Source organism: Ailuropoda melanoleuca, chromosome 3 (genome assembly GCF_002007445.2).
Source record: "Ailuropoda melanoleuca isolate Jingjing chromosome 3, ASM200744v2, whole genome shotgun sequence".
In the NCBI taxonomy this organism is placed as follows: domain Eukaryota; kingdom Metazoa; phylum Chordata; class Mammalia; order Carnivora; family Ursidae; genus Ailuropoda; species Ailuropoda melanoleuca.
Genome location: NC_048220.1, coordinates 68,383,521 through 68,406,790, shown reverse-complemented (window position 1 = coordinate 68,406,790; position 23,270 = coordinate 68,383,521). Strand labels below are relative to the sequence as shown.

General features: G+C 38.5%; 1 long non-coding RNA gene across 1 annotated transcript in view; it reads right to left on the bottom strand.

Annotated features, from left to right (window-relative positions):
* Nucleotides 1-2,849: 2,849 nt before the first annotated feature.
* The window catches only part of LOC105240737, an 81,755-nt gene continuing 61,334 nt past the window's right edge, over nt 2,850-23,270 (bottom strand). Inside the window, exons 6-7 of the long non-coding RNA XR_004624153.1 lie at nt 4,553-4,657; nt 2,850-4,125 (exon numbers count right to left, since the gene is read on the bottom strand). This is a non-coding gene — a long non-coding RNA (uncharacterized LOC105240737). The remainder of the gene's footprint in view (nt 4,126-4,552; nt 4,658-23,270) is intronic.

Sequence of the window (23,270 nt, the reverse complement as noted above, 5' to 3'; positions counted from 1 at the left end):
ACCTTTATAACACCACATTTTTCTTCATGCTGTTATTCAGTCTACAAATATATTACAAATATACTGGCACGAACGCACAAATGCATATATACAAAGCTTCTCATTGAGTGGGCTTTGTTTTTTGAAAGACTAGAAATAACCTAAATACTTATTAATAGGGGGCTAAATTAATAAATTATCACATATCTTCATCATACAGGCAGTAAAAAGAATGGGATAAAGTTATATATGCTGATATGGACCAGTCTCTAAGAAGAAGACACAGTTAATTTAAAAGTAAAAAATAATAATAATAAAAACAAAGTGTATGTTGTATTTCATATGTGGGTTTTTTACAAGGGGGTTGTATAAATAGTATTTAAGTTTGATTAGCTAGGGAGTGTTTCTATAGGGCACTAGCAAGAAATGGTAGTGGTCACCTCTGAGGAAAAAGAGAAAAAGGAACTGGGAATGTGGGGTGGGAAAAAAATTTATTTTTCACTGCACACCTTTTCGTAATGTTTGCATTTTTTAACATGTACAAATAAGACTTACTCAGATTCTACAAAGTGGTTGAGTTTTTTGAATTATCAACTAATGGGATTTATTTAAATCCTAAAATAAATATTCAAGCTTAAGAATCATATAATTAAAGAACACAGTTACTTAAAAGTGTTTTTAAACAGTCAAGTTATCCTATTTGTATTTATCTACAAAATGCACTTTGAAGAAACCAACCTTCTTAACTCCTTGCCAGGATATTGATTCATTTGTGACTCACAAAAGAAAAATAAAGAACTAGCCAGATATGTAACTAGCCTGATGCCAGTTGGTATGTGGGAACTTAGGTGGAGAGATGTGGGTAGGGAATGAAAGGAAGGGAATGGTGAGTGGGGGAGGGGCAGAGAAGGTAGCAAACGTAATTCCCAGTGCTGCTAAGATCCCTGAATTAAGAAGCTCCATCCCTATCATTCAAGACAGGGACTCAAAATTCAGAATTCATGAGTTACAAGACATAAAAATACTTTTCCCAATGGCTTCTTAAATCTCAACACATACCATATGCCCCCATAAATACCCACAAGACAACTCATACTTAGTGAATGGCCCTAACAAACTGTCCAACTACTTTCCTCCCACACTTTGTTTCATTTTGTTCCTTATCTATCAATTAGATTTTTTAAAAGTTCAATCAATTGTTCTGAAATTTTACCTCTGTCTTTAACACTTACCAAGTGCCTCTTAATTAGGAGGGTGTGTACTTGGATAGAAGCTGGAGTGACTTGAGGGAGATGGGCAGTGTTAGAGACTGATTGCTTGTGTTCCCCGCCCCCATTCATATGTTGAAGCCCTAACCTCCAATGTGATGGTATTCAGCGATGGGGTTTTTGGAGGTTATGAGGATTAAAAGAGGTCATAAGGGTAGTGCCCTATGATGGGATTAATGCCCTTACAAGGAAAGACATCAGAGAGCTCCCTTGATCTCTCTCTGCCACCTGAGGACACAGTGACAAGGTGGGATAGTCTCCTCATGGTACAAATATTTATTTTAACTAAAATGTAGTGAGTTGGTTTCACACAAATCTCAACTAAGAAAAAACTATCTTAATGTTCTTGGCCCAAAGATCACTTTAGACAGACAAGTGTCCAGAAGTCAAAGTGTACTGTTCCTCAGAGAAACAATTAATCAGGAAAAAATAAGTTGTTAAACTGCTGTAGACAATTAATATTCAAATAAATACAACTAGTAGAATAAATAAAGTCCACAATGGAAAATGCTCCTTCCAGTTATATTCAAAGAAACACAAATCAAAACAAGCAAATGATAATACCCAATAGACGTTAACAACGTAGAATAGACGTTAACAATGCAGAAGTCATGTGATCATATTACATAAACACTTCAGAAAGTGACATGTAGATATACAGCAAGAACCATAAAGATGTCCATAATCTTTAACTTTCATACCATTTGGGGAAATTTAATTATGAGAAAATAATTCAACTGAATTATAATAAAGAGTTATAGACACGAAGATGCTCAATATAATGTTATCTATAATATACATCTACATTTCTGTAATATAATTTAATAAGAGTTGAAAACTAAGTGGCCAATAGAAGTTAGCATATTAAGATAAATAATATGAAATGTTATGTAATCATTTAAAATAGCAACTGTTAATACAATATACAAACATGGGAAATTTTGGGGCTCCTAGGTTAAGCATCCTACACTCGGTTTTGACTCAGGTTATGAACTCAGGGTCATGAGGTCAAGCCTCACATCAGGCCCCACGCTCAGCAGGGAGTCTCTGCTTGGGATTCTCACCCTCTCCCTCTGCTTCTCAATCTCTCTCTCTCTCTCTCATTCTAAGATAAATAAATAAATCTTTTTAAAAAACAAAAACATGGGAATTTTTAATGTTGACAGACATGTAGAATGTTTCATGAAAAAAGTGTAATCTAAACTAGTATGATTATATGGGGCACCTGGGTGGCTCAGTCGTTAAGCATCTGCTTTCGGCTCAGGGTGTGATCCCAGGGTTCTAGGATCGAGCCCCGCATCAGGCTCCCTGCTCTGCTGGGATCCTGCTTCTTCCTCTCCCACTCCCCCTGCTTGTGTTCCCTCTCTCGCTGGCTGTCTCTCTCTCTGTCAAATAAATAAATAAAATCTTAAAAAATAAAATAAAATAGTATGATTATAAATATAGAACATGTAGACTTATGAAAAGAACTAGAAATTGCTATGAAAAAATATGTATCATTGTATGGGAAATATGATTATGAATTGTTTTTAAATGTTTATTTATATTGTTGTTGACCTTTATTAAATAAAATCACAGGGATTTAGGATTTAGAGGTTTATAAGTGCAATCTAAATACAAGAGAAAAAATAGCCAACTTTATGAAATACAAATTTTAATTATTGAACTTGATATTTATTATTTTCTTTTTTCTTTGTTTCAAAGAATACAGTGAATATTCTTGTGACATAACAAATTCTTATGACATGGCATATGCTTTCAGCTACAGAGACTAACTTCCTTAAACTGCGCTCTAAATTCTGTAGCTACTAATTACTCAACTTCAGTAGCCCATTATGGTAAAGATGGCTCTCAAGTTGTTTGCCTCACTAAAATGTCTGCTTTGATCACTGCCTTTTATTTATACACAGAGGGACTTGGGAGTGCAGGCCTAGATTCCAAGCCCTTAGAGTTATCAAGAAATACTTTTTTATTCAGGTGGCAAATTATAAATTTCACTATTCTAGTCCTTTTTTAGTATTTGCTTTTGTTGCCTAGAGGAAAGGAGAGGGGTGTGTTTTCACTTAATATTGATGACTTGTCATCATATGTTCTTTAGAGCAATATGTCTAGAGCAGGGATACTAGAGACAGATTCGGTTCCAAACAGAAACTCAACAATCTGACAGAATATTATTTGACCTTTTTCTTTACATTTTTATTCTCAGCCTTTTGCTTCAAGGTCCAAACTGGAGGTTTCCAACCCTGAAAAAGTAATCCTGAACAGCTGGCCCTATACTGAAAACAAGCTATCCTGACCTAGGGTGTGGTTGTCCCAAAAGAGAAAAATTACCAAGCAGACACTGGATATTCGCTCTAGAGCTGAAAAAGGAGAGGGGTATCCAAACAACATTCAATTCTCACAAGACAGGAAGGTACGGAAGCCAATTAGAGAAATAAGATGAAGTCCCAGTTCCCCTTAGTCTGTTTTCGACATAGATGCACAAACCAAGTGGATTTAATGTGACAAATTCCCAAGGGAAAAAAAATGTTTTAAAAACTTCAATTCACAAGGAAATGAGATGGTGTTTAATTCATCTTAAAGGAATCATTTAACCCATGAAAATAAACATGCAGACACTTGCCCAGAGAATAAAGCAATTTGACATTAGGCTTAAAAACAATCCTTCCTAAAAGCACTACCTCTCTGCCTCTTTTCTCCGCATGGCTCAAAGTCTTCCCCCTCTGCATGGTGAAATTCAATACTCTGAAAACTTTCTATTTTTTCTTCTTGTCCACATTTTTCTTTAGTTCAGGTTAAATGGGAATTGCTTTCGTTATCTTTGGTTAGTCAATTAGTTGGCAGCTTATGGAAGTAGAATGCACGATGAACTGGGAATCTGAAAAAAAGTGTGTTCAAGTTGCTATTCAGTTACTAACTACATAATCATTGACAAGCCAGTTACTTCTATAAGTCTCTGCTTCCTCATTTGTTAGATAAGAAGGGTGAACTGCATGATTGCTAAGATGCCATCAAACTCAAAATGCTCTGTAATGGATAGGAAAAAATATAGATGGTGCCAAGAAATACTGGTGGAACGGTATACATCCTTAAAAGAAGATGAAAAGTATTGAAAAGGTGGTAAAACCTTATATTTCATCTTCACCTGGCTTGATTTCTCAGAACTGAATCATCTCATGGAATGCACTACTCAGAGCCAAAAGACATATAGATCAAAACAAAGCTCTAAAAATAAAAGATGAACCTATGTTAGGAAGAGGTGACTGGGAGCCAGTGAATAAATTCCTGCAGTAGGAATTTCTTACATTCTTTAAGACCAAAGCAAAAAATTAGGTGTCCACTTCAGTACAGCTTTTCTTCCTGGCAGACCAGTTTCTAGGGATTGGCTTTCATTACACCAGCTCTGTAGCCTGAAAGAGAAGTTATCCAGGGACAATTTATTTTCTAACTCACCACTGGCTTATCACAATGTAGCCTAAATCACAACCAAGTTAGGAATGAGGACTATGCAAACAAGATATAAGGAAAGTCAGAATAAGTATCATCCATAAATAATTCCCAAATCCAACTCTGTGAAATAGGTTCAATTTTCTCCTTATTCACAAATTTTTTCCCCAAGAGATGATAGTAAGTCAGTAAACTCGCTTGTTTAATCTTTGTCCTTCTTTCTTCCTCCTGCCAGAACCAAGGTACTAAAAGCTAAATATATCTTTTTACTACTCATCTTGTACAGTAGTCAATTCTTTGACAGAAGGCAACAAAAACTGTTTGTATTAGTCAGCTCAGACTGTCAGAACAAAATACCATAGACCCTGTGGCTTCAACAACAGGAATTTATCTCTCACAGTTCTGGAGTCTGAGAAGTCCAAGAACAAGGTGCTGGCCAGTTCAGTTCCCTGATGAGGGCTCTCTTCCTGGCCTGCAGATAGCTGCCTTCTCACCAGGCCCTTGCATGGCAGAGAAAAGAGGAAGCAAGGTCTCTGATGCCTCTCCTTGTAAGAACATTAATCTCATCATGAGGGCTTCACCTTTATGACTTCATTGAAACCAAATTACCTCCCAAAGGCCCTATCTCCAAACACTATCAAATTGCAGGTTAGAGCATCAACATATGAATTTGTGGTGAGTGGGTGGGGATGGAGGGCACAGTTCAGTCTACAGCTCTACATAACCTACAAAAGAAATGAGTTTATTAAGGATATTGAGTAGCTCACAGAATCAAAGAGAAATCTAAGGAACCAGCAGGGTAGATCAGTGGGGCTAGGTAGCAGGAGTCAAAAAACTCACAGAGAATGGGGTTATCCTAGCTTGAGACATAAGGCAGGGTACCTTGATTAATAATTTTAAGAGCGCATAATAGAATGGGGTTGGGGAAGGTGGGCAACAGGGGGAGTAATTCTCCAAAAAAGAGAGAAATGGATACAAGATAGCCAAGACAAAACAAAACAAAACAAAACACCCACAACAAATATCCAGAGTTCTCTGTTAAGCAAAGATAGAAGAGACCAACATTTCAATGCTGGCTCAGCCACTCATTTACTCATCAACTTGTCTGAATATATCAGACTTTCTGCACCTCAGTTTTTGCATCATTCAAATAGAAAAGTAATATCTGTCTAATGGCAATACTGTGCTGACTAAACAAGTTACATTACAGAGCAGCAAATGAGTCCTAGATGCTCCATAAATGTTAGTTTCCTCCTGCTGATTTGCAATATTAAGTCTGTATATAGAGTTTACTTTTAAAATACAAAATAGGGGCGCCTGGGTGGTTCAGTCAGTTGAGTGTCTGCCTTCAGCTCAGGTCATGATCCCAAAGTCCTGGGCTCTCTGTTCAATGTGGAGTCTGCTTCTCCCTCTCCCTTTGCCTGCCACTCTGCCTGCTTGTGTGCTCTCTCTCTCCCTTTCTGTCAAATAAAATCTTTTAAAAATATATAAAATAAAATACAACTTGTACTATGTGGACATGTTATACTATTATAAATATTTTATATATTAGGCAATTATCTGACAGCAAAGGGATAACAGGGTTTGAGTCAGGCTTAAATATTTAACTTTTGATAAATCTTCCTGGACTAAGGTGAGAAGGTCAAGTTTTGACATTAGAGGCCCAGAGAATATACAATCTTGGTAACAATACTGCTCATCATTTCTAAAAGCCAAAAATAAACCTTCTGTTTGCTAAACATAAATGGACATGTTCCTCATTAAGGTCTTCTGCACACGGCTTGGATCTGGAATTTAACTGGGATCTTTGATCTTTGAACTCCTTGAAATTTTATGCGAAATTGTGTATGTATGTGCGTGTGTGTGTGCACACACACACACATGCACACGCACAGAGGTTGAAAACCACTGCCTAACCAATGGGGAACAGATAAAACCCTGTGAGCTACTCCAAAGAGCAACAGCCACTTTCAAAATTGTCCTCCTTTGAGACAGACTTGATATCCATCTTTGTACAGTATACCCCATCACATCTACAACAAAAGTAGCAGCAAGGGCATAACACACCACAAAGTAAATACCTACGCCAGGGATAGTGCTTATTTCGTCCAACATTTTAGCAGTGGAACTTTTTTCCATAAAAATCTGAAGCCAAGTATATAAAACAGATTTTCTAGACAAATAGGTTCTACTGGTAGTTTACATTTTCATTGATTTACAGAAAAGACATGTTTTGCAGAAAACCCCAAGCACCCATGAGGGTCGCTAGAGTTACTTAGAAGACTAGACTGCTAAGATAATGGAGAGCAATCCTTCTATAGATTCCCGTTCTCCAATCTCAGTTGCAGCTTACCTCTAGCTGGCTTCCTTCCCCTTCCCCACAATGACTATCTCAAAATTCTTCATTAAGTCCTACCTGCTCCCTACTCCTTTACTCCCTGGAGAGCATATGGACTTCTTCCCCAAGACAGCAGGCCTAAATAATGCAATTGCTTAGACTTTTTTCCTCTTTCCTCAAGCTTGCTCTATTGCTCCGTATCCCCACTCACTCTGAGCTCCTTCTCTATTATCTTATTGTTTTCCCCTTTCAGCTACTCAAATATCACCTTCATGGTTTTTTCCATATCATATTTTTGCCATATCAGTACTAGTATTACTTAATAGTTTTCATCAATTCATTTTATTTACTTACATACATTCATTAAAACAATGTTATGAAAAATTTTAAACATACACAAAAATAGAAAATAAAAAGCCCTATGTACTCTTCAACTTCAAAAATTATCAACTCATAACCAGTCATTTCTCCATTTATACGCACTTACCTGTCCCCATCACAAATATTTTGAAAATAATCCTAGTCGTCATATCATTGCATCAAAAAAAATACTTCAGTATGTGTCTCTGAAAAGGTAACAACTTTTTAGACATACTGTTGTTCTTAAATTAGCAAGTAAGGAAAAAGGACAGGTACAGAGTAAGGAAGGACCATATTCCAGAGAAAATAACAGTATTCACAGTGAAAGAAGGAACTAGAAATGAGATAGGCAGAGAAAAGTAGGACAAATGTTTGCAAGTCAAGTCTCCAAGGACTGAGAACAACAGAGCCAATGCCAGGAAAATGCTGGGTACAAGTAAAGGTTCTGATACATGAAGTATGGTGGAACTTTGGGGAAAATGGGAGTGCCACTGGTGGATGGGAAGTACATCCATGAATAGGGATGGAAAGAATGGAAATTAGGGAACTGGTTCAGACCTAGGAACTGATATTGGGTGCTAGATAAGTGACCCTGCAATTCAAGAAACACCAAAGAGAACTGGAGGAGTAGGGTTGAGAAAGAAAAGAAAGTAGGAGCTGAGGGAACAGTGAGACTGGGAAAGGCACAGCTACAGACAGATCAAAATGGGGTGCTAATTTGGAAAGAGTTTGTTAGGAATGTAGGGTAAGGTGGTCTTGAGGAGGGAGGGACACTGGGTATTTTAAAAGAGGGGAAACTGAGGACTGGGTGGGGACAAAGAAATAAAGGCTGTATATTGGTTGAGGGCTCAGGAGAGGTATAGAGTATGTGACTGTCTACCGTAAATGGGTCATGATCTTGGCCTCAGGCAAAATGACTTCTGAACACCACCAGTGATTTCCTTTCTGAGAAACTCAGTGACCCTTAGCCCTCACACACATTTCTCTGCAGCATTTCACTGTCTTGATCACCATCTCTTTCCACTGCACCTTTGAATTTCATGATACTCTAGTTTTCCAACTTTGGATTCGCATTCTACTCTCAACTTGTTCCCCTTAAGATCCTTAGGTGGCTCATCCTCCTCTTCTATCTGCCCCTCTGAGGCAACATTCATCAGGGTTACATATATCCTGATCAATCTTATCTATTCTCATCTCCATATTGGTTCCCAAGTCTACGCCTCTAGCCCTATCTGCCATCTTGAGCCCAGGATGCAAATTACTAACTGCATTTTGTACAACTGACTTCACACTGGTGTGCTGCAGATATCTTAAATTTAATGTATTCAGAAACAAACTAATTTTTTTAGCCCCACAAATCTATTCATCCTTCCATTTTCCTATTATTGGTCATAACATCTCCAATCATCCATTTGCTAAATGAGAAACCTTGGAATCAGTTTTGATTACTTCTTTTCCTTCACATATGGAGTAGGCATGTTTGTGGTCACCAGAATTCTTGTGAATATCTATTCTATGTTTGAGAAATTCCTCAAACTGTCCAAAATGGAAGCTAGAACCTCTCTTTCCTAGCTTCTCTCGCAGCTAGGGTACAGCGAGGAAGCCAGAGCTGTACAGTATGCACTTTCATGAGGTCACACATAGAGGTGTACAGTTTGGGGCAAGCCGTGGTAGAGGTTCTGGTATCCCATGTCCAGCATCAATGGTCACCTGTGGTATGATATGCAGTGTCCAGTGGTGCAACAGTGGACTCTTCATCACAGAAGCCCCAGGGTATGGTGTGAGCGTAGTTCCTGGCTGCATGGCTCCCAGACCTAACTCTACAGATTTCCTGGAAATCTGTGACCTGGAAAATACCCTTCCATAATCCTTCTACTTCATTAGCTGATGGTGCTCCTTTGCTAGCAACTAGCACCTTAACACCTAAGTTGCCCCAGTTTCCTATAATCAGTTACTAAGTTTTTCATTTAGCGGAATTCTACCTAGCTTTCAACATCCACTACAAATTGCACCCCTGTTACAAAGCCTTTCTCACTACCCCAAGTGAGGACTACTCAATTTTTCCTCTAGATTCCCCAAGCTCTTTGTTTATAGGTGATACCGAACTCATCAGAAGGCTCATGACTTGATTTATAGTTATTGACTGACTGATGGATTGATGTATCTCTCTAATTAAACATATTGATTGAGGACAATGACCTACATTACTCTCTTTTGTAAGATTCACAGTACCTGTGACAGTTGATTTTATGTGTCAATGGATAGACCATAGTACCGAGGCATTTGGTCAAACACTAGTCTAGATATTGCTGTGAAGGTATGCTTTAGATGAGATTAACATTTAAATCAGGATATTTTGAGCAAAGCAGATTACTCTTCATAATGTGGATGGGTATCATCCAATTGTTGAAGGCCTTAATAGAAAAAGGATTGACCTCCCCACAAGCAAGAGGGAAAGCAGCCTACAGGCCACCTTCAGATTCAAGCTGCAACATCAACTCTTCCTTGGCTCTCCAGACAGGCTGAATTTTTTTCTTTTTTTTTCTTTTTTTTTCTTTTTTTTTCTTTTTTTAGAGAGGGAGAGAGGTGGGGGAGGGGGAGAGGGAGAAGGAGAGAGAGACTCTTAAGCAAGCTCCACACTCAGCACAGAGCCTGATGCGGGGCTCTATCTCACAACCCTGAGATCATGACCTGAGCTGAAATCAAGAGTCAGACGCTTAACCAACTGAGCCACCCAGGCACCCCCTCAATCTAATTCTTTAAAATAAACCTAGATAGATGATAAATAGATAGATAGATCGATCAATCGATAGATAGACTGATCAATCTTAAAGCTGGTGGGGGCGAATGTGTGTATATACGTAGATATATATGTGTATCTATATACATATATGTATATGTAAATATACATGTAGATATATATATATATATCAATGGGAGATATATATAGATATAGATGGGATATATGGGAGATATATATATCAATGGGAGAGATATATATATATAGATATGTATATATATACATATATGTATATATAGATATAAATGTGTGCGTGTGTGTGTGTGTATATCTCCCATTGATTCTGTTTCTCTGAGAACCCTAGCTAATATAGTATCCCTCCAGTATGTGCTCTCCACTGCGAGAGGTTCAGTAACGACTTCATGAGTGGATGGAGCTGGAAGTGAATGAATGGATGAAGTGAATAGGAGACGAAAACTGCTGAAGAATGTGAGGCAATTAAGTATGGGGACAAAGAGAGCAGGGAAAGTCTTGGTGGGGTGAAGAGCACCCTGAAGGTAAGGCCTCAGGGGTCCTACCTCTTATCCAGTTTTCCTAGACAAGGCCCAGGGCAGACAGTGCCTGTTTGGTAATAAAGACAGTATGTGAATTCAGAAGTTCTTTTGGCTGATCTTTAAGAGACCAGGATTCAGACAGGGTAGTGGTGAAGAAACTCCCAAGCAGTAAGTCAGTGCCCAGTAAATGCTGCAGCCTGCCTAAAATGATCACATGATTGTTACCTAGTTGTACACCAAATTCAGTAGCACAGGCCAGCCCCGACCCTCTGTCCTTCCCGTACTCTGCTGCCCTTTTGGCACATCAAACCTGTTGTGTTGCACACATCTTCCTTCACACTCTCCCTGACACCTTTATACTGAGAGCCCCTTATCGCTCACCACCGGACACCAACTACGGGGCGCTTTCAGCTGCTTTGGGTTTCCCAGCATTGCCCAGACTGGGTCACATTTAAAAGCCCTATCGCTCTCTAGTTTCTGCAAATACAGGAACTGTATAAGCAGGTTTTTTAAAAGGAAAACTATAAAATGTGGACAGTAAATTACATTGCTGCTTTCCCCTCCCATTGAAAAATGGCAGTCTACTAAGTGGTTTGGAGCTCAGTCAGTGTTTTAGATTAAAGGGAGTTGAATGTAAACCTCACATTACTTCTACAGCATGAAAAATATAGAACCTTAAATAGTCCCCATAACTGACGGAGGGAAAGGGGGGTAACTGTCAGTCGTTACTGCTATTTTTGTATTTGTATATAGATGGAAGGTCTCTGGAGCTTTTTAAAGTGCAAGTATGTCCATTTTAAAGCAAGCCAATTTAAGAAAATCCAGTCTAGCAAAACAGATGAATTAGCAAGTGGTTCTCCATACTATGAAAGAATTCTCTTCTCCAAAAGCAATTAAGACAGTCTCTATGATTATTAATGGTTTAAAAGTCTACCACAAATGTGTTTCTAATGATCCATCGAAAAAGTATTTCCCTTATTGAAGGGACCCGGTAATTATTTAGAGACTATAATGAGCTGTATCCATATTGCATTATTTAAAACATGTTTTTACTAGAAGCCTATATTGGGCAAAAGATTTCCTACACATACACAAATGGCCCCTTTTGTCAGATTGAATGACAAAAAGAAAATTAAAAGCAAATAAAAATATAATTTAGGAATGAGATTGAGGTTCAAAATAATATTCCTATGTACCCATTTTCACACAGCATTGATTTTAAACAAAAATTGAGTGCTTGGGGCGCCTGGGTGGCACAGCGGTTAAGCGTCTGCCTTCGGCTCAGGGCGTGATCCCGGCGTTATGGGATCGAGCCCCACATCAGGTTCCTCTGCTGTGAGCCTGCTTCTTCCTTTCCCGCTCCCCCTGCTTGTGTTCTCTCTCTCACTGGCTGTCTCTATCTCTGTCAAATAAATAAATAAAATCTTTAAAAAAAAATTGAGTGCTTGATATTACAGAAGTCTTGAATACAGAATTTGTTCATTCCTCAGGTGTACTTTGATTCCCTGGTTCCTCTAAAGCACTGTGCTATGCCCTAAAGTGGATACAAGATGAAGGTGATGTTATCCCTCCAAGAAAGTTGGAGAAACAAACCATTCATATGAACCACTTAAGAAATGAGGTCAGAAATCATACAGTGCCATGTAGAGAGTTACAGATGGAAAGTACAACAGGAAAGGGGAGATCAGGATGGGCTGAAGTGGGAAGAGATATGAAACTTGAGCTTGCTGTTGAATAAGAGACAGATGAGAGGAAGAACAGCAAGAATTTGCACCTAAGCAGGCTTAGAACAAGTCCAAGGAAAAACTTAAAAATGGGAGAAAAAAGGGGGGAAAGTACAGAGATAGGAGAAAAGAAATGGAACTAGCTAGAGAAGCTAACATCAAATAGCAAGCAATGGAAACAAATGGAACAGTACAGAGTAAGAGGGATCATAATCATAAGAGATCAAATTCCACAATAGCAAAAGGCAGCCAGACTGGCTCTCAGGGCCCTATTGTTCAGGCTGATTCTATCCACAGGATTCACGCTAAAAGAATATACAGTTGACCCTTCAACAACTTAGAAGTTAGGGGTGCATGACCCCCATGTAGTTGGAAACTTATGTATAACTTTGACTCCCCCAAAATGTAACTACTAATAGCATGCTGTTGACTGGAAGCCTTACAGAAAACATAAATAGTCGATTATCACATTTTTTTAAAAGATTTATTTATTTATTTATTTGACAGAGAGAAAGGCAGCCAGAGAGGGAACACAAGTAGGGGGAGTGGGAGAGGGAGAAGCAGGCTTCCCGCTGAGCAGGGAGCCGGATGCAGGGCTCCATCCCAGAACGCTGGGATCATGACCTGAGCGGAAGGCAGACGCTTAACGACTAAACCACCCAGGTGCCCCGGATTATCACATATTTTGTATGTGACATGCCTTATATACTGTATTCTTATAATAAAGAAGAGAAAATGTTAATAAGAAAATCATGAGAAAATACATTTATATACTGTGCTGTATTTATTTTTAAGAATTTGTATAAGTGGACCGAAGCAGTTCAAAACCATGTTGTTCAAAAGTCAACTCTACTGTACCTTGACAGTGTCCAAGTAACATTTAAACCTATTTATGATGGACCTTGTTTGAAACTCTAAACAGTTTTTCTTCTCCATTAATTTGCCAGCACTAACAGTTCTATCACAAAATGCTTAACAAAGTGTTAACAGAAATGTAAATGATCTGTCTTGTTCTCATGCTCATTGCACTCATGATGTGTTCTCTCTACCTCTGGGACAGATTTCCTTAATGCAGTCCCGACTCCATTGAATTCCCCTCCAACTGTTGGAAACTTTGCCCATGATCATCCAAGAGATAATATGTGCTATTTCACTAAGTCATAGTAAGATGGCAAATTTTGAGCAAGAACTGCAGGTTTATTGCCCTAAAAATAAACCATTAATTTCCACAGCAGGGTCAGAGGTAAGAGTTATCCTGGCACCAAAGAACTCTCTCTGGCACCTGGCTGATGGAATGAAGCAAAGTTTAAAAGATCCAGGGCTAGAGGGTGGAAGATAATACACTCTGCATACCAAATATCCCAGTTATAGTTCTAGGTCGTGGTATCTTTCATTTGCATAACACTACACACTTTAAAAATTATTTCCCTTATCTTGTCTCGTGTTTTAAATGCTTTAAAATAAAATATCCTTAAAAACTAGAAAATATTAATTTGCTTTATTGTGGTATAGCATATATACAGTATAAACCACAAATCTTATACATACAACTCAGTGAATTCGTACGTATAAATACAAACACACACACAGTCCTATGTAAGCACCACTTCAAATCAAGATATAAAGCATGTCCAGCACCCCAAAGACTCTCTTGTAGTCCTCCCCTCAATAATTTTTTCCTCACAGAACTGAAACTTTTTTTAAAATAAAAATTAAAATTAGAGGCAATAACTCTCAGCTATCTCAATCCACTGATGTTTGCGGAAGCTTATTTCAAAATTTCAAAGTTTTAAGGAGTAGTGATATGTTTTCAGAGTTTCAAGAAGTAGTGGAAAACAGCAAAAAAAAAAAATTACCTGTGTTCATGGTTTCCCCAGGAAAAAATGTACTACCCCTCTCATCAAACCTCAGCCTTTTGAGTTCACTCAATAGGAATTTCTTTTAAATACTTTTAGAAGAAAATCATATCTAAGAAATGCTGATAACAGGAAAAACAAGTACCAGAAGACAATTATTAGCCTTTTAAAAAATTTAACCCAGGAATATACCCCACAATATAGCCATTACCAACATATGAGGTCAGCAGAAAGAGGATAAAGGAAATTGAGCAATGGGGATAGCTAGCTGGCCTGGCTCTTTTTCTTTTCTTTTTTTTGTTTTGTTTTGTTTTGTTAATTTTTATGCTTTTAACTTTTATCATGTTTAGCATGGAAATAGGAGACCAGCATAGATGTCACTGAGGGCAAGAATCAGAAGCAAGAAACAATTCCCAGAAAAGGGAATTTCACACTTTTCTGAGAAAGTTAGACTGGGTTATTTCAGGAAACTATAGACTTATGACTATTTAAATAGTTAAGCAAGTGGTGTGTGTGTTTTTTTTTTCCTGTAGGCCACATAACACAAACCACAGACAATAAATATCACTTGTGAAAATCAGGCAGAATGAAGAGAAGTTTCACAAATGCAACAAACTATAGACAGATAGTACCGAGAGACCTCGCCACAATAACTACCTCTATGGTCAGTGTTTGAAGCACATTCTGCAATTAGCAAAGGCTGAAGTCCTTAAATTTAATCATCATCAATTTACTGAAAATACAAAGATGAAATTTATGAGAGCTGCAATTATATACTTTTGCTCATCACTCAACAGCTACCTATGGTACTGTAATGGCAATGTTATTTGGAACATGCACCATATGACCAAAGCTAGCTTTGAGCAAAGCAACTTATATAAAAGCTTGAGACCCTGGGTTTAGGAGGGTCTCTAATTTTCTCCACTCCCTGACATAATCTCTATTCAATGTTCACTCTTTCCCATGGCAACAAGAGGTAAGAGAACTAAGCCTAGCTTCCAACTACCATGTAACCAATAGTGTCAAGAAATAGTGGAATCAAAACAGAAAAAAAACCTACTGTCCTTTGCTATCATTTTCTTTCTTATTCTTATGGCCAATAGGACATATCAGGTTGAATTATAAAAGGAAAATTAGAAGTAAATAAAAAATATAATCTTAAGAATGAGATTATTTGAGATTCAAAATAATATTCTTATGTATCTATTTTCATACAGCGTTAACTTTAAACAAAAAATCGAGGGCTTGATATTTTTTCCTCTGTTAGCTTGTCATAAGGGCCCTTTGTCCCAGCAGCCCTCTGTGTGAACTGAGAAAGAAGCCTCAGTACAACAATAGTGAATGGCATAGCTTCATTAATATACAACTTTTATTGACAATTCCTGGTCTCACCAGATTTTAGACGTGGTTGTATGATCCAACCCAGTTAATGATAGGCAATTCTGGCTGCATGGTCATTTGGTATCCCATAGTCTAGAGCCCAGTAGATAGCACCTCAGGAGCTGTTCATTGAATGGTGTACAGTTCTCTAGATGGTATGTGCTAGGGGTCTGCTTTGTGATTCTCCTTAGGTGGTTGTTAAAGACTGAATGTTTGTGTTCCTCAAAATTTATATGTTGAGGCCCTAACCCCCAGTGGGACTATATTTGGAGATGGGCCCTTTAAGAAAGTAATTAAAGTTAAATGAGGTTATGAGGTTGGATCCCCGATCTAACAGGATTAATGTACTCATAAAAAGAGAAACCAGAGAGCTTGCTTGCTATCTATCTATATCTTTATCTATCTATCTCAATCTCTCTCTGCCCATGCACTGAAGGGAGGCTTTATGTGGTGAGAAGGCAGGCATCTGTAAGCCAAGAAAAGAGCTCTTACCAGAAACCAATTCTGCTGGTCTGGAACTTCCAGCCTTCGGAACTATGAGAAATTTCTGTTAAGCCACCCAGTCTCTGGTATTTTGCTATAGCAGCCCGAGCAGACTAATACAGGGGGATTTCCACAAACTTCACACAGTGTCTTTTCTCACCACCAATACTCCTCCTATCATAAAGTCTGCTTGGTCATATGGCCTAAGCAGGAAGGCCACCTGCACCACAACTTAGAACTAGTGCAGAACACTTTCTTACTGTGGGCCCTACTCAAGGATGGCGGTCTTTTGTATCATCAAGAAAATATGTTGAAGAAATGTTCCCAAGTATAGAATATATTGCCTCTATAACTTAAGAGGCCTAGCAAATATTGTACTTACTTCTTAGTGCTGGGAGGTTTGAAACGCAACAATTTGCTCTTTATTTTGGACAGATATTCCAGTGTGCCCCCAAATCAATGTACTCCAAGAAAGTTGCTATTGTGGTAAGCATCTGAATCTTCATAGGGTTTATGTTCAATCCTCTAAAGCACATGTATCTACCAACATTTCCAATATGCTTGCCATGTTTTTTCATCCAGTCTGATGAATGTGGTATTATTAATATACAGGATGAAAGTGATATACTACAGCATGTCCAGACAGTGAATATTCCTTTGGACTATATTATGGTAGAGGGTGAGAAAACTAATCCTAGAATGATTATCATTTGAGTGAATGCAAACTGTTTCTGATCTCCCTTCCTGTTAGGAATGGAAAAGAACACAAACACCAGACTAATGCTTTATACCGTGTACCAGAGGCTGTGTTAATCTGTTCTAGCACAGATACCACATCTGGCACAGCAGTTGCAAACGGGCTATTGCCTGGTAGAATTTGCAGTAGTCTTCTCTAATTCTCCAGGATCTGTAATGAAACTCAGATATGATAGGAACTGCCTATATCCTTTAGGTCTTTAATGGTGGCACTAATCTCTACCCATTCCCTCCAGGATATATTATTATTGATTTACTCTCTGGGCTAGGGCTGAAGGGTAACTTCAGAAGCTTCCACTGGGCCTTCCACAATACGATAATACTTACCCCCTAAGCCAAAGAACGGAAGTGGAAATTCTGCCAACTACCTATATACACATTCCAATTACACATTCTGAGCCCAGTAAAGTGACCACAGAGTGGGTCTGTGGACCCACTAGACTCACCCTCAGGCAGACCTGAGTCAGAATTCCATTTACTACTGGCCTTCATACACCTTACCCACCCTCCCACAGAAGGGCCCCATAGGTCTCTAGGCATCAACATCAACTAGTACCCTGTATCCAACTGTCCTCAAAATGTTTAAGTATTCCCTTTTTCCCAGTATACAGTTATCTAAGTACATGGCCTTAGTTCCTTTGGGGAAGTACTGGAAGAACCATTACCATATACATTTGACATGCTGTTGCAGGGTGTTTCTTCCTAAAAACCTAGCCTTTCCTTCAATTTATGGCTTCTAACTCTAAAAACTGGCTCAGGTCTAAAACCTGGGCAAAGAATTGTGGCATTTTATTAAGGCAATTGCCCTCAGCTTCCTGATTACCCATCCTGCTAAGTTCTGCATCTCCTTTTGGGTTTAGTTCCTTTTTTCCCTTCCTTAGCAAGCTCACATTAAATTTGACTTGAAACTAGCTATTTATTGGTCAGGATCTGAGGGGGTGGCCTATGTGGTTTTGCAAGGCAAAGGCTACATTACCCTCAGGTAGGGCGTAGAGTCTCTAACAAAGAAAAGGCTACTTTTGCAAGCCTAAAAAGTTAAGGGAGAGTTAATTAAGTTCCTTGACGCTGATGTTCCCATCTCAAGTTTTAGGGTCTTATTCTTTTCCAAAACTAGGAAAATTTGGCATAGCAAAATTTGTCATATGTCCTTGGCATAGAAATTTGCTGGGGCTGAATATTTAACCTTTTCTGTAAATGTGCTATTTTTTTTTAAGATTTATTTATTTATTTTAGAGAAAGAGAGAAAGAGCATGAGTGGGAGGGGCAGAGGAAGAGGAAGAAAGAATCTCAAGTAGACACCACACTGAGCACAGAGCCCAACGTGGGGCTCAATCTCACAACCCTGAGATCACCAGCTGAGCCAAAGCCAAGAGTCTGACACTTAACTGACTGTACTACCCAGGAGCCTCAAAATGTGCCATTCTTAAAATTTTATCTTGGTTGTCATCCTCGGTGCTTTCTGCCCGGAAGCTGCAGATGAGTCTCTTTATTTGCGGCTAAGGAGATCCCAACTTCCATACTCCTTCTTCGATTGGTAATTAATCATTGTCTTTCTCTTATGCCTTAAAGAAACTCAGGATAGGCACAGAATTCCATTATCCTTATAATTAGTACTCTCACCTCTCAAAAGTCTGAGATGTTGCACCATCCAGTTCATTCTCTTCCATGGGTACCCCATCCAGTTCATCACCAGTGACAAGTGTAAACAAATGAATGACTACTTCATGGTAGGGATTAAATGCCATTGCCAGGCAACTGCAGTAACCCATCTCCAAAATCCTATTTTAGAGTCAGCTTCCTTAGAGCACTTCTGGTACCAAATCACTTAGAGGTCAATTTCCCTAGGAAATATTCTGAAGGAGTTCTGAGTGCATAAAGTTTATTGAGGAGAGTCCTTTAAATCAACACCTGTGGGGAGTAAAGGAAGTAGGTGTGGACAGAAAGGAGAACTGAACTTCAATGCAGTCACAACAAAGGATTCAGCTGTCACACTGGAAATCTCTGGAGCTGGGGGGGCCCTTCCTCAAAGCAATGAGTTAAGTCTTTGTTCCCATGCCTGACCAATCATTGTATATAGGCTATCCTTAGGAAAGTGATGTGATCTAGCGTAAGACAACCCTTTGGCTGGGGACAATCCCCAGGGAGGCACTTAGCTTAAGGCCCTCAGTTTCCCACCTTCTCAGTTACTGGGGAAGTTAGTGACTTGGTTCAAAAGGGGAGATCTGGATAGTAGCCTACAGTATCCACTAGGTAGTATAAACTCACACTACACACACACTTTTTTTTTAAATGAGACTGAGAATAAAGTCTAGAAACAATGCTTCTTTTGATAGATTTTTCTAAGAAAAATAAGGCACCCCATCCTTCAAAATGCTGAAAACTGTTCTTCTACCACAAGAAAAATACTCAATGATTTCAATCAAGGACAGGATCAAGAATTTAAATATTCTTGCCACAATGAAACCAAAACATAATATTTAATACAGATAAAAGTCAGTGCAAATTATTTAATAGCACAAACATAGACTAGAAGAGACTTGATATGATAACATTTCATGCAGAAAATATGCAGGGGGGTTAGGCGCTTCCAAGCTTAATAGGTTTCAAGAGTATAAAAGCAACTACCAAGAAAGCAAGTGCATTTAGTCTCTATTAATATAGTATTACCAGCAAATGTTATGGTTCTGCCATATATCTCATAATGGACAACAACATCTGGAGAAATACTCAGCTCCCAGTTTCATGTTTTAAAAACACCATTCAAAACCAGACTGAGTCCCAACAGTAGCAATCAGAGGTCTGAAAATAATGCCCTACGGAGAAAAGCTGAAGGGTAAGGGATGGTTACTCCAGAAAGAAAAGGCCTTCATGGGGGAAGAAGGGAGTCAATTGAATATATTGGGTCTGGGTTTCTCCAGAAAGAAGGGCTAGGATTTGTGGGTAGAAATTACAGGGAACAGATCTCAACTCAATATAATGAACAACTTTCAAACAATTAGAGCTGCCTGACAATGGAGCTAGTAGTAATGGCTCTGCCCTCAACGCACCTAAGCCAAAGCTCTTCTCAGGGATACTGGGGGTTACCCACACCCCCCCCCCGGCCCTCACACACACTTAAAAATTTTATTTTTCTAAGACCAGGGGTTGAGAACTAAAACCACACCAGGCCAGAGAAGGAATACATTTCAAAAAGAGGCTATTTTTTCCTTTACTTTTCCATGAACATCTCTACTATATATAAAACTCTCCCGAGTTCAGCAATAGGGCAGGAATCCTGCTATTATTTCACTTTCCCAAGAAAACAGAAGCATGGTGAATGAGTGAGTGAATGAATGAATAAATGATAAAATGACAAACAGCTCATTAATAAACCAATACAACTCAGATATTTCTTATCTCCTATCTAGATGTGTCCATTCATATTCTTTCTCAAGAATTCTGCAATAAAATGAGTTATCTGTGTGAACTCAAGTAAATTGTCACCTCCTTGTGGGCCTTGTGGGCCCAGTCCCCACATCTGGGAATAAATACAGGAGCTGGAGCAAAATAATCCCTCAGTCTCTCTCAGACTGAACAGTCTCATAGCCCAAGGAAAGAAGGTATTGTTTTTAAGAATGCCTTGGAAATCATTAGTTATCCAGGAGAAGCAGCATTGTTTTTTTTGGCTATACAAAAGTAGTTGTGGAAGATTTGTTGTTGAAATTTATGACTTAGCAAAACACCCGGAAGAAAGCAAGAAATAAAGAACTCGCAAGAAGAAAAATCTCTAGGATAATCAGAGATATTTATTTGGTTTGGTTTTTCACTTTTTATTTGTTCCTGTGAGTTCACAGAAATGTTTCAAAAATCTGCTACTCAATATTAGGTATTCATGACTAGCAGGAAGTCAGTTGATTTTAGGAACTCTTAGAAGAACATCCTCCTTAGAAATGATGCTTTTTTTAAAAAAGAAGATACTGAGTTTTTTTCATTTTTTGGAAGAAAACATTTTGCAATACTATAAAAATCAGAACATAATTGACTGAGGCTTTTTTTTTTTTAAGACAGGGATGTCATGGGGCGCCTGGGTGGCACTGCGGTTAAGCGTCTGCCTTCGGCTCGGGGCGTGATCCCAGCATTATGGGATCGAGCCCCATATCAGGCTCCTCCGCTATGAGCCTGCTTCTTCCTCTCCCACTCCCCCTGCTTGTGTTCTCTCTCGCTGGCTGTCTCTATCTCTGTCGCATAAATAAATAAAATCTTTAAAAAAAAAAAAAAAAGACAGGGATGTCATGTTCTATATGTGTTCAGTATTTGTGTAATATTTTAAAAGTTTATCATCTTGTACTTGAATCAAAGTTCCACGAAAGAATTAAATATAGATTATTATATGATGTTAATAAAATTGTTGAAGATATAGTGAAGGTATTATTAAATAACTTTTCATCTGAACCCAAAAAAAGGGAAAAGTGTGTGATTTTTTCCCCCATCTAAGAGCAGCACTATGGTTTAATACAGTGAGGAGCTGATTAAAATGGGTACTTTGGTAACAAAAGGCACATTCTTCCTTAAACATTTACTTCAAATCTAACACAGACCTGAAATACATACATTTGTTATTATTGTGAGTTCTGGTACTCTGATCACTGATAAAATACAATAAACTCTCTGAAGGAACAACATAATCTAAACATTTATTTTGGATTAATTCAACAGATTAACTATTCACGTAAAATGCTAGCCACAAACAGCTGTAAATCAGCTGCTAAAAAACTATATGAATAGCTATGAATAGAAGTGAATACGAATAAAAGTGTAATTTCATAATAAAGAAAATATAAGCCAGGGAAGGAAAATGTCAATATAATTTGGGAGAGGGCTGTGAGTAAAGAAGGTGAAAGAGAGAAAGGTCAGAAGGTAGAGATGTCCACATGGGAGCATCTAGTAAAGGAGCAGCAAAATGGGGAAAAGTGGGAGTTCTGGGAGTAGCATTGAGATTCCGCACCTTGGGGACTCACTTGAAGGATAAATCTTAATGACTTCAAGGATGGGTCATGCACCCAAACTTAAAGAACTAGCTAATGTTTGTGAGGTGCTCTCCTATTTACAAAGTACTTTCACATTCTTGATAGCATTTAATCCATCCACCCTCTCAGATGGTGTCTATCTAGTATCCTCATTTTTAAAGATGGAAACTAAGGCTGAGATGAAAGATTTGCTCCGATTCACACCAGGCCTTCGACCTCCAATCTCACACACTCAGCACACACCACAGTGCAGCTTCAAGATGGCTTCTGGTTTATTTTACCGACTTGGCAGATATTAGGAAGAAAACAGACTAGTAAAAAATAAATCATACTGAACTACACTACATTTTATGTATTTCAAAGTGCTTTCACACACAGTCTACTGTTTGCTCCTCAGGAACTATTATTTCCATTTTATAGATTAAGGAAACGATGGCACAGAATAACTCAAAATTCTATAGGAACTTACTGAGGTGGAATTAAAAGCAAAGTCCACCAACTCTGGCTTTTCCCATGCCACCAGACTTAGTCCTTTTTCTGGTGCAAGGTTTTTGCAAAGCTGATCTTAGGACTAGGCCATGATGAATGAGACTTACAGAAAAGAAGACTGGAAGGAAAAAGGAAAATCTCCTAGTTTACACAGAAATCGAATAGGATCCCATAAACAGACTTACATTAAACTGGTCTGAAAAAGCCTTCAAGTTAAAATATTAGCAACCATAAGTGCTTTGGAAAGGAAAGAACAAGGCCTCTGCAAGAATCACCACATGGCTCTCCTATGACTGCCGTCTGCACCACAAAGAAATGCAATATTCAAGATCAACATACAGTAAGAATGAACCACAACAGGCTTCCAGTTATGGGATGAATAAGTCATGGGGATGAAGGGCACAGGACAGAGAATATAGTCAGTGGTATTGTAGTGGTGTTGTACAGTGACAGATGGGAGCTACACCTGCAGTGAGCACAGCACAATGTACAGGCTGTGGCATCACCGTGTTGTACACCTGAAACTAATGCAACACTGTGTGTTAACTACAATTCAGTTAAAATAATAAGCTACAACAAATGAATGAGTAAGAGGCATTATGAACCCCATCTGAGCTGCAAAAATAATGATGCCAGTTTTTCTAAAGCAGCACTGAAGGTTGGGGAAGGCGTCTTGATATTACAGATGGGGAAACTGTTTTTACCAACTAAGCTCATCATGTGTATGTGGAAGACAATCAGAAGGTATTTTACTTTTAAAGGGCAGTGAGTAAATATTCCCAGAAAAACTGAATAAAATTTGAATAAGATTTCATTTATTACAGATGACATTATTTCCTTTTTCGAGGTCCCTGACCTGCCCTATTTGATGTTCAGTAACAGATTAAAAT